We start from the raw sequence: 11,813 nt of genomic DNA, 5'->3' as shown, positions 1-11,813 counted from the left end.
TCCCGTTGGGTCCTCTTCCTCTACATTGGGTTACATTTTCTCCGTTCCAAAAGTAATATTCAATCTGCTTCGTGGCTAAGCGACTAGCGTGCACGCCTTTGCCGTGGATTTTTTATTCGTAGAAGACAATTTCTAATCCGACTTTTCATTGTTCACACTCATTGAGTGTTTAAATAAATATTACAAGTGAGTGTAAAGATACAATCTAATACATAATCAGAGCTTCAAATGAAGCGATCTATCAAAAATTGAAAGCATTCGGAGGACACAACGTGAGGGTCCTGGGAACCATTCTTTACAGTGGGTACAGGGACCATTCTTTACAGGAGCTAAGGGACCATAGGGATCAAGTTTTAACTATTTTTAAGGAAAACAAAAGAATAAGCTGGGTTCGAGTTTAATTTTATTACATCACATTTTTTTTTACTATTTTCGGAATATAACTCCTCTGAAGTTCCTACGGAAGCGATCCATTAAAATTCCGAAATTTTATTACATCACAATCAAATTTAACAACGAGTATGGTATGCATATTATGCATTAAAATTATTAGGAAATTTTATTACATAACAATCAAAGATTGCTCATCAAGTAAATTATTGCGAGAGAATAAAAAGTCACGTGATACATGTAGTTCACCTTACATGAAAATACTCACCTAATTTCATCTATGTACACCTAACGGCACAAAACTTTCTCTAGCTTGTAACACATCTCAAAACTTACGTAATTTTGCAATAGGCGGCATCCCCTTGTCGTTTAAAATTCTACATCATACTGCTAAGTTTGTTTCTTGTATGTCTTAATGAATCTACTCTTGCGACCGGGAGTTGTAGTTTTTTACTACTTCCGGCTTAAAGAGAAGGATAAAATTCAAGGTAGAACTTCTTCACGAGACGACGAATCCATATCAAAAGGCATTCTTTTTATCTCTTTTCGTTTTTAGCCTATGAAGATTGCTTCTGAAACCGCAAATAGGGGGACACGCTGGATCAGAGGTAGAGCGCTCCCCTCTGGTGTGTGCATTCCTGGTTCGATCCCAGCTCGCGATACGTGTACTCTGTAGTGGGCAGTGTTGGTGGATTTCTCGGTATTCTCCCGCTTCATCCCACTTTATTCATTCCGCCATTGCTTTCATTTCCCATTATCAGCGTCCCCTTTAGTCTAGCCGGCATAAGCGTGGGACGTAAAAGTCAAAGATTTTATTTCATTTTCTTTGAAACTGCAAATGATAATGGATTTCTACCACTTGCAGTTTTAGCGGATAGATAAGGTTAAATTTTATTTAAAATATATTCTTGAGACGCTGATCTATTCTTTAAAAACTGATTTTGGCCATCTATTACAATTTTTTCTCTATGCTGATCAAGTTTATAACTGGAAATGGATTATTTCTATCAGTTTCGATTTTGAATAAAGGTCTTGGGAAGGAGATGGAACCTATTCTTGAGACGCTGAATCGATTGAAGAAACTACTTCTCGTCCTCTCTTACCGTTTTCCCTCTCATACCTATCGAGGAGAGATAGACCGATCGACGAATGGACATTGCCATTCTATGATTGTCCATACATAGAATATGCGTAGCATAGTTTAGAAATCCAAATTCATAAATTTGTCTTCAATTATTTAATTTTGGCTCTGAAGGAAATCGATTTATGATTTTAATTAGTACATCCTCTTTTACTCGGTCACCTTTTTTCATTTGCCTATAAAATGGTTCGGATGGGTTTCTGGGGAAATAGGCTAATATTCTCATTTGGGGCACAAACAATTGCTTCAACTCCCAAAAATCAGTAGATCAATAAAATAAATAAACTCTGCTAAAGGCAGTGAAGAGAGTCACGTGAAACGGCATTTATGAACGAATTGGCTTGCGTTTATACAGGTTGTTTCAAAACAACACTGACGTTTGGGAGATGATTCCTGATACCAAGATAAAACAAAAAGCATAGATCAACTTGGGTGCACAAATGCTTCCTTTCGGAGTTATAAGCTGCCGAAAACATGAAAAAATGAACTTTAAAGATCCATAACTCCAAAACTATGGGACCTACCTTAGTCGGATCAAGACTACACTCAGAAACTAGTATGTGCTCTCTCCAAAAATCAATATTTCAGAATTTGGGTACTTTCGCAACAATTTTTATAAAGAGAGTTTGGCTACGGGCATATAATTTAAAGTACTCATCAACTGTTTCCTCCTAAATGCGGCACTGTATACGAGTCATTAAAATGCATGTTTCTCACACTCTTGCGAGGAAGCAGTTGACTCCTAACCTTCCCCAAATGACGCCCGATTAAAAAACTAACTTTCGTTCAAGTTATCGTGTGAAGTAACGAACGTACGTAACATTACAATAAGGTATGGTCCTAATAAATGAAACCTTCCAGTTTTTACGCCCCATGATTATGCCTTATACGCTAAAAAAAAAAAAGACGGATAATGGTAGGAATGATTAGAAAAGAATTGGTGGAAAGCATGGATAAATGTGAGGGGGTACGTGGAGGACGTCATTACCCCACTTCCCAAAAAATATATATGGCATCTCTCCACTTCCTAAAAAAATTACAATGGACAAAGATAGACACGGGTTTCGGCATGACGTCATTCGTCCCCTACTTTTTCAGATCCACTTTTATCCCTGGTGGAACGAAGAAACGGAAACCCGAGAAAACCCACTGACCACCACAAACGCATATGAACTGGAAGTTTTAGATTTTTGCGTTAATAGAACCATTACATGATATAGAAATATACAAATGGTATAAAACATGTCAGTATTGAATACACAAAAGTATCAAGATACATACTCAAAGCATTGTGGTACAAAAATATTAATAAATAAGAAAATTAAATATGCATTGAATCCAAATCAGTGTCTTCTACGTACTCTTGAGTTAAGTAGTCCTATAGCCTACCTGCTTAGTCAGTGAAAATATTATCCTCTATGCTTTTTACTTTAGGTCTATTTGATATTCTGTTCATAACAATATTTTTGTAAATGATTGCTAACATTGTTGCAATGTTCAATTTCCAAAGAAATACAACACATACAGCTGTCTGTAATCGATATTATAGAAATTTAATTTGATTTAAAGTACTTGCTGAGTAAAGCAATAAACATATTGTTTTGCTCAGCAAGTACTTCAAATCAAGTTTACGTATACTAAAAGCAAAGCTTGAACAATGGAAAACATGGAAGTTTAGTTGTATTACTTTTATTTTCTCGCCATGACATTAACATTCATTGAGTAATATAAATATTTTTGTGAAATCCTGGAATTTCCTCTTTTTTTTAAGTATACTACATCGTAACTCTAATTTTTGTATATTCCAGCTTTTAACCTTGGGAATAACATGATGAGAAGTATATTTTCGAGTAGAAAAGTTTAAACAAACAGTATTTAGCTTGAAAATAATTACTGTTTACCTTGAGTGATTGCAATACCCATTATGCTCGATTTCTTAATCTGAAACAACCTTACAACGAAATAACAGTTTAAGCTGCTTGCTCTTATTTCCTTGATAACATATCACATAACCTTAATTATTGCCCTTCTTATCATGTTACCAATACGATAAATTGAAAAAATAATAAAAATAAAAATATGTGCAACTATTGATCACCTTTCCGTAAATGCGCAAGTTTTGTTGTTTTTAACTATGCAGATGGCAGCACTGACAAAGGTAGATAAGAGCACGTCTGTCGTAGTAATGACAGAAAACAATTTACAGAATTTGTTACTTGCAAGGTCTGTTTAGTCTTGTCACCAAGGTTAGAGTAAGAAAATAATTTATTTATTTTGTTACGTTCAGAATAAAATTATTTTCAGAATTGTATTTGTTTAATTGTAGTGTTAAAGAAGTTCACTTTCTTTGAGCCGGTATTTGGCAAGCAGATAACAGCTGAGACTTCTTTCTGCTGCTAAGGGTATTGTTTACATGAGTGGGGAGGGTTGAATTTTCTTTGACCATAGTCCAATGATCAATACTCGGATGTACTTTTTTGTTGTGCTTGTCAAGATGATTAAGTAAAAGGGATCTTACAGAATGTAGATTTAATCCTGTCGCAACAAGTTCAGGGTCAGAGTAAGTTAATTTGATGTTATCTACTTATGAAATTATTTAAAAATGTATCTTTTATCTTGCGTATTTTTTTAAAGCATGTACACAAGGTCGAATCAGAATTTCCCAAACAAATAGTGCGAGCAATAGAAGCAACAAGAGTTCGTGTTCGTACCGGTAGTTACTGGTAATAATAATACAGTAGTGTATTGTTGGAATGCGCGTAATACAAAGTGCAGCGGAAGTCTTGATGTTGGTCAATGATCTTGATTGATATGTGTGATAGTGAATATTAGGTCATATAATGATAGTGTAGATATTGTTAAAATCAGGTAAGGTGACATTTCGGTAATTCTTTGTAAGACAGTGTGTTAGTAAGAACATTCACAATGTTTTAATAGAATATAGGCCTATATGAGTATATTGGTAATACAGTAGAAATGATATTTATGATTTGATAGGAAAACTAGGCATGACTTATTGTATTTTTATCGTAGCAGTAAGGAAACTGCAGTAATAATAGTTTATTATTACAATTTTCTATGCGCGAGCTATTTTTTGCCTACGAACTAGGAGATAGAAGATTAATAGGTATTCACAGAGACAAGTATCAAATTATATATTTTAGTATCGTTTAAGTATAAAAATATTTTAGTAACTTCCCTGCTGATCGTCTTCGTTGCTTTAGAAGATTAATAGGTTTTCACAGAGACAAGTATCAAATTATATATTTTAGTATCGTTTAAGTATAAAAATATTTTAGTAACTTCCCTGCTGATCGTCTTCGTTGCTTTCAGCATGACATTTGTTATAAATTATTGGATTTTAAGTGCGTACGGAAAGAATTGAAAAGAAAAGCTAAATTCTAGAAATTCATATTTACTGAGTCGTAGTTTCCCTTTCAAGAGCTTTTACTCTCACAATTGCGGTGACTTTTGCTCTTCAAATAGGGTTACCACTCGACACTTCAGAGAAATCTTTTTTTCTTTCTTTTTTTGTTTGTTTGTACAAAACAATTTATTCGAGAAAGCAAGGAGATTTATACAACTAAAAGTTTCCAATATCGAGTTCAGTAATATTTTCTTCACTTCTCCATTACAGCTGGATGTGGTGTATTTTCTTAGAAATGTAAGATTGTAATAATATTGATACTAACTCAGGGTATTTACAAATGTATATTTTTTTATGAATCTTTAAGTAGTTGTCTGTATCCCAAAAGGACATTTTTCCATTACTAAAAGCTCGCCCGGACCATTTTTCGGTTCTGAAAAGGGGCCATGTCTGAGCGAAAAAGAACGTCTGATAGCTTTATTTTTTGTTCATAACCAGTCGTGCTGTTCAGCCGATTCGCCAGAACTAGTTATTAAAATATTTCAAGTTCGCAGAACACCGTTTGTTATACTAAGTCATAGACTCTCACACATATATACGCAGCTGGAAGGGAGAGCTTGTTGGATACAAATTTTTCACAGCCAAAAACAATTGACCTATTTAAAGAACCTTGCTTTGCTCTATATATACCAAAAGATTAATGGCGGCGTGGGGGAACGATAAATTTTATGTCTGTTTCTGGAAATTCTTACAGCTACAGAGTTAAACATATAATGCCTTGCTAGAGTCGTTCTGAAGCGTGATTAGTGCCATATTAAAGAGTTCAACTAACATATGTGTGCTGTAGTAGTCCGTCCTTTAGTATCTTGCTAATCATATAACAAAACGACTCTGCATAAGGCCCATAGTCTCTCAGAACAAGATATAAACGTTTATTCCTTAATCTCAAATGCTCAGATATCAGGAATGAGAACTGGGATCATATGAGTGAACTGTTGAGATTTATATCTGAAATACATAATACCATTATCATCAATTGACAATTCATTGCTGGATGAAGGTCTTCCCAATATGTTCGCAGTGCTGTATATATAATTTCGTTACCGCCTTGTATTACAATGTTGTGAAGGTCGCTATTTGTTATTTGTGGTATCCAGTAAAAGATTTGCTTTTGTCTATCTTGTACGGTTTGTTTCCTATGAAAATTTTATCTATCCATCTATTATCTCTCCACAACATATATATGAAATGAAATGAAATATTTGAGTTTTACGTCTCACGATCATGCCGGCTAGGCTAAAGGAGACAGTGATGATGAGAAATGAATGGAATGGTGGAATGAATAAAGTGTGAGGAAACGGGTAAACTCCGATAAAACTCACGCACACAGTATTTGCCCACCACAAAGTTCATTTGACGCGAGCTGGGGTCGAACGAGGGACCCTATGCAGCAGAGGTGAGCGCTCTACCACTGAGCCACCGCGGCCCCCTACAAATATATGAGAGAGATAGTAGATGGACGGATGTAATTTATATCTCCTGAACCGGTTTTAAAAAATTAAAATAGCACCACTGTTCATAACCTCTCAAATTCAGTAATTGTTGGTGTCTGAAAAGCATTCCAGTCATAAGCACACAATCAAGAGCTAGGATCGGGTTAGCTTAGGGAAGTTTGGACCCATTTTGCTAAAATTAATGGAGTGTAATTTCTCATTTCTGCGTGAGGATACCAATGGGAGCGTCTCTGTACACCCGCAGGCATGTTAATTATACAAATGCCAGTTACTTTCCTACAACCCAACATGTGATAACCGTGCGCGAAGTAGTTCCCTCTGCTTGTCAAATAGTTCCATGTTTATAACCGCTTATAAAGAAAAATAAACAGAACTTTTGCTTTCCTTACAAACTAGCAAAATATCCATTTTTCCCGGTAAATTTTCAAAATTTTGCTACAAACGGACGACCAACTTTGGAACTTAACCCCTAATAACATTCACCTAGTTCCGTTTGCTTCCTTATATATTCATAGAGATATTCCTGGAATTTTTTTTTTATTTCATTACGATACAAAGGTGAGTGCTTGCTATTTATTTATAAACAGTAGTAATTCAATAAAATGAGAAAGGAAATGTTTCTAGTAATTGTTGCAGTATTTTTGATTTTAGCTTTCTCCTTGTGTTTAGTGCATGGGAGAAAATTTTATTTTATTATTCGTTTTATATTTAATCTGAGCTCATTTTCTTCAACCTACTTACTTTGTAACACTAAGGATTATGTCTGGAACATCTTTTACCAAATAGACAATCCAGTAACCTCTCATTTTTTCGGTTCAATATATCCCGGATGGGTGCATTGTTTACTGTGTTTTCTATTTCTTCTTTCTCTTTTTGAAGATGGCATCGGCTTTTAATTGGTGAAATTATTGAGAGCATTTACTCTTCAGTCCACTGAACTTTTACATCACACTTATTATTTTATGTAGGACTTTATTCATCAATACACTCATACGTGTAAAAGTCAAGAAACGCTGTTGCTTTACGTACTTCTAAAGAGTGGAGGGAGATGCTCCATTAAGAAAACCAAATAATAACCGTACGAAGCTATAATTACTATTTAATAAAATGGGATTGATATCCAAGGCCGGATTTTCATGTTTTGCGCCCATGGGCCATAGTGAAATTGCCGCCAATAAGCACACTAATCGCATCGCTCTCCAAAACTTTCATTTTCCAGCTCCATTTCTTAAAATCTTACTTTACGTTTGCTACTAAATTATAATTGTTACTAATTATTACTATTACTAATTATTACTGTTCGTATTTCTTATTACTCATTTTATGTAGTATATTTTAATTTCTATATCTGGCCAGCATTTGGAGTAGATTCATTAAAACTTACCTGGCTTCTACGTAACCTATTCAGCATTACATGGTGTAAAAGAAGGCAAAATATAAAACAATCGTAAATGATAGAGAGTTATATTATTGACAAAAAAATTACAAAATGACGTTTCTGAAACTTCTGTGTATCAAAACTGTTTACGCCTTGCTTTGACATTGGCAAAATCATTAGTAACGTCATCAAAATTAAGTTTAACAGTGAAGTCATTTTCGATGGCTAAAACAGCTAGATGAACCAGTCTTTTCTGAGAAAGAGTAGATCTCAAACAGTTTTTGATTCTTGGCAATGTGGAAAATGATTTTTCCGTCGCACAATTAGTTGCTGGTGTACATAAAAAACTTTAAGGCAAATACTTTAGTTAGGATGTCTTGAAGATTTTTCGACATCAGAAATCGGTTAAGTTGCGATAGTGACATTTCTTCAGCACTTCCCAATGTCTCTTCAGCTAAAAGTCCTTTTAAATGAAGGCACTCAACAACAAACAAAGATTTCTCGATGTCAGTTATATATACCCTTCCTGCAGAGAATTAACTGCTGTGGTGATTTCTTCAGCACTCAAGTTCATCCACAAATGTAATAAGAGATGAGTACAGACTCACAACTGTAGCTGCAGTCATATTATAGGATTGTATCTTTTCACTCACAGAATTAAATCTACTGAGAATGTCTCTCCATAAGGCTGCCATAAACGAAGTTTCAGGAGAAACAAAAAACCTTTAGCTTTGGTGGCTGAGAATCATTCAGTTGAGAGCCTTTGCAATTGCCTCAAAATTTCTGTTTAAGCTTTTGCATGCATCTTCCCAGCCGGACCATCTTGTTATGCCCAGTGATTTGATAGAAATGTTCTTATCATCAGGCTTGAAAAATGACTCTAAAATATTCCATCGGCTGGAGGAAGAAAACAAATATAGAGTTCTTGTGACAAGTCAAAAAATGATCTTTAGATATAACAAAATTCTGCAGCGCCAGATCCTACCAAGTTAAGGAAATGGTCACACCATGAAAAACAAAATACCAATGGATTTGCTTCTTTTAGTCTAGCTTGTAACCCAGAATATATTCCGGACATATTTGATGCATTATCGAACAATTGTCCGCGACAATTCTGAATGTCTAAGCCTAAGCCTTAAGAAATCCAAAAACTGATTCAGCCAGTTCCTTCCCTGTATGATCTTCGTAGGTTTTTTTATCTACAAAGCGTTCCTCAGGATTTCCGGATTCATCGCCAACCATCCTAACTGGGATTTTCCCTATTTCTTTCCCTTGTTGTTATATAACTAACTAACTACCGCTTATGGAACCCGGAGGTTCAATGCCGCGTTCACAAAACCTCTCCACTCACTCCTATCCTTAGCCAACTGGATCCAGTTTCTACTTTGGATTCCTATCTCTGCGAGATCCATCTTAATATTGTCCTCCCACCTACGCCTAGGTCTTCCTAATGGTCATTTTTCGATTGGTCTTCCAGTCAAGACTTTGAAGGCGTTTCTACTTTCTTCCATCCTAGCTACATGACCTGCCCACCTAAGCCTTCTAGACTTGATGACCCTAACGGTGTTTGGTAAACCGTATAAATTATGGAGTTCATCGTTATGAAGTTTCCCCATTTCCGTTCCTATTGGATCTGAATATTCGTCTCAGGATCTTGTTCTCAAATACTTTCAGTCTATATGTTCTTCTCTCAGAGTAAGTGACCAAGTTCTGCAACCATACAGAACAACAGGCATGATTATCGTTTTATATATTTTAAGCTTCAAATTCCTCGACAGAATTCGTGACGACGAGAGATTTTGAACTGAATAATAGCACGAATTCCCTGCTTTTAGTCGACATTTAATTTCCTCGTGAATATGATTTTCGTCTATTAATATTGATCCTAGATATTTGAAAGTATCCACTTTATCAAAAGTATTATTTAATATTTTAACACATCCATAATTTGCCGTGTTACGGTCGGGACGCACTTCCATGTATTTAGTTTTCTCTGCATTTACTTATCCGGTGTAAAATGGCCTCCGGGCTGTATCTGGTATTTGTTGAATAAATATATAAATAAATAAATAAACGCCAATTTGTGAAAGTACGAGTGTCGAGCTGCCTACTGCCGCCCTTTCCAGTAGATCCACCGACAACTGATCAAACCACCATAATGACCAACTGACTTATGACAATATTTGCTACAACTAATCGGCTACAATATTATCGAAGTCACGACCATTGAAAAAAAATAGCTTTCGCTTCTTTTATTGAGTCTTTGGTGAAATATGTATTTTCAATAGTTTTGTCGTTTATTAAATACTTTTTTTTTTTTAATTGCCGCCCTGGTCCCGGGCCCATGCCTAAATCCGGCCCTGTTGGTTTCTATTAACAGTCAGTAAAATTCATAGGCTTACTTTAAAACATCCAAAAGCATAAAATACGCGAATCTTTTCAAGGCACTTCTAACAGCTTCCTCAACACATCTAAAGAGAAACTTTTATTTAAAAAAAAAAAACATTTTAGGTTATATGTGATTCTCTCTTGCGTATCCTGTAGAATAATAGTGATGAGATACATTTGTAGTCCAATAGTAAGATTTCCTTCTCTCTGTTTTTTTTTTTCTGGGTAATGAAAAATTCTTTGCATAGTTGATTACATTGTTAATATTGTGTGAAAAATTAGTTCTTTCATTATAAAGAAAATCACAGTAACAAAGTCATGTAAAAACATTTTTAGAAACGTAAAACTTTCGGGGAAAACATATAATCTGAGAACTCTGTTTAAGCTTTAGGTCTCGTGCTTCATAACCTTTTTACTGCATAAGGGCGTTAAGGCCAAACAATTTACTTTAATCCGTATGTAATCTAGATAAAGCCAATCTGTTTAAACCAAAAAACCTGGTTTAAACCACCATAACCTGGTTTTTCGTTTTATTTATTTATTTTTTTATTTTATTTTATTTATTTATATTTTTGCCAACCCTGGCTGTAGTTTGAAATTTTTTTAAAAAAATATTGTTATTATTCTAAAATGCTAATCCCAAAAATTTTGATTTTGTGACTTTATCAGTAGCATACAGTACTACATACTCTGAAAAGGAGAACTGCCATTTTTGTGTTGAACAGAATTTATAAATACTTCAAAATTTTGCCTTATATTAAACTAGTTTCTGTTACTCACATTCTCACATACTGGTATCTAACTAACTCTATGACCTATGGAACCCGGAGGTTCAGTGCCGCGTTCACAAAAGCTCTCCACTGACTTCTATCCTTAGCTAATTGCATCCAGTTTCTACTTTGTATTCCTATCTCTGCGAGATCCATCTTAATATTGTCCTCCCATCTGCGCCTAGGTCTTCCTAATGGTCGTTTTCCTATGGGTCTACCAGTCAAGACTTTGAAAGCGTTTCTACTTTCTTCCATTCTAGCTACATGACCTGCCCACCTAAGCCTCCTAGACTTGACGACCCTAACAATGTTGGGTAAACCGTATAAGCTATGTAGTTCCTCGTTATGAAGCTTCCGCCATTCCCCATTCTCGTTCCTCTTGGGTCCGAATATTCTTCTCAGGATCCTGTTCTCAAATACTTTCAGTCTATGTTCTTCCCTCAGAGTAAGCGACCGTGTTTCACAACCATACAGAACAACAGGCATGATTATCGTTTTATATATTTTAAGCTTCAAATTCCTCGACAGAATTCGCGACGACAAGAGATTTTGAACCGAATAGTAACACGAATTCCCTGCTTTTAGTCGACATTTAATTTCTTCGTGAATATGATTTTCGTCTGTTAATATTGATCCTAAATATTTGAAAGTATCCACTTTATCAAAAGCATTATTTAATATTTTAACGCCTCTACTGCTGGTATCATGAAATTAAAATCTAGTCTTAGTTGACATGGCATTTTAATTCTGCATAAAGATAAATAACAGATACAGCTTTCAAACATATTAAAGCCAAGTGCAAGTTCTAAACATTTTATAGATTCCAAAGCATAATATTTCTGTGCACTCTGCTTAGAATTGAAAT

The 11,813-nt window shown here is 35.0% G+C and overlaps 1 protein-coding gene across 4 annotated transcripts in view; it reads left to right on the top strand.

Annotated features, from left to right (window-relative positions):
* Positions 1-3,671: 3,671 nt before the first annotated feature.
* The window catches only part of LOC145670359 (gamma-butyrobetaine dioxygenase-like), a 55,975-nt gene continuing 47,833 nt past the window's right edge, over positions 3,672-11,813 (top strand). The window contains exon 1 of one of the 4 annotated variants that reach the window (XM_081738936.1): positions 3,672-3,777. The gene's annotated coding sequence lies outside the window, so the exon portion shown is untranslated. Of the gene's footprint in view, positions 3,778-3,921; positions 4,092-4,190; positions 4,400-11,813 lie in introns of those variants that run through there. The other 3 variants (XM_081738937.1, XM_081738935.1, XM_081738933.1) reach the window with 3 other exon arrangements.

This window comes from Thermobia domestica, chromosome 14, assembly GCF_964235325.1.
Source record: "Thermobia domestica chromosome 14, izTheDome1.hap1.1, whole genome shotgun sequence".
In the NCBI taxonomy this organism is placed as follows: Eukaryota; Metazoa; Arthropoda; class Insecta; order Zygentoma; family Lepismatidae; genus Thermobia; species Thermobia domestica.
This window is presented reverse-complemented; position numbering and strand designations above follow the sequence as displayed.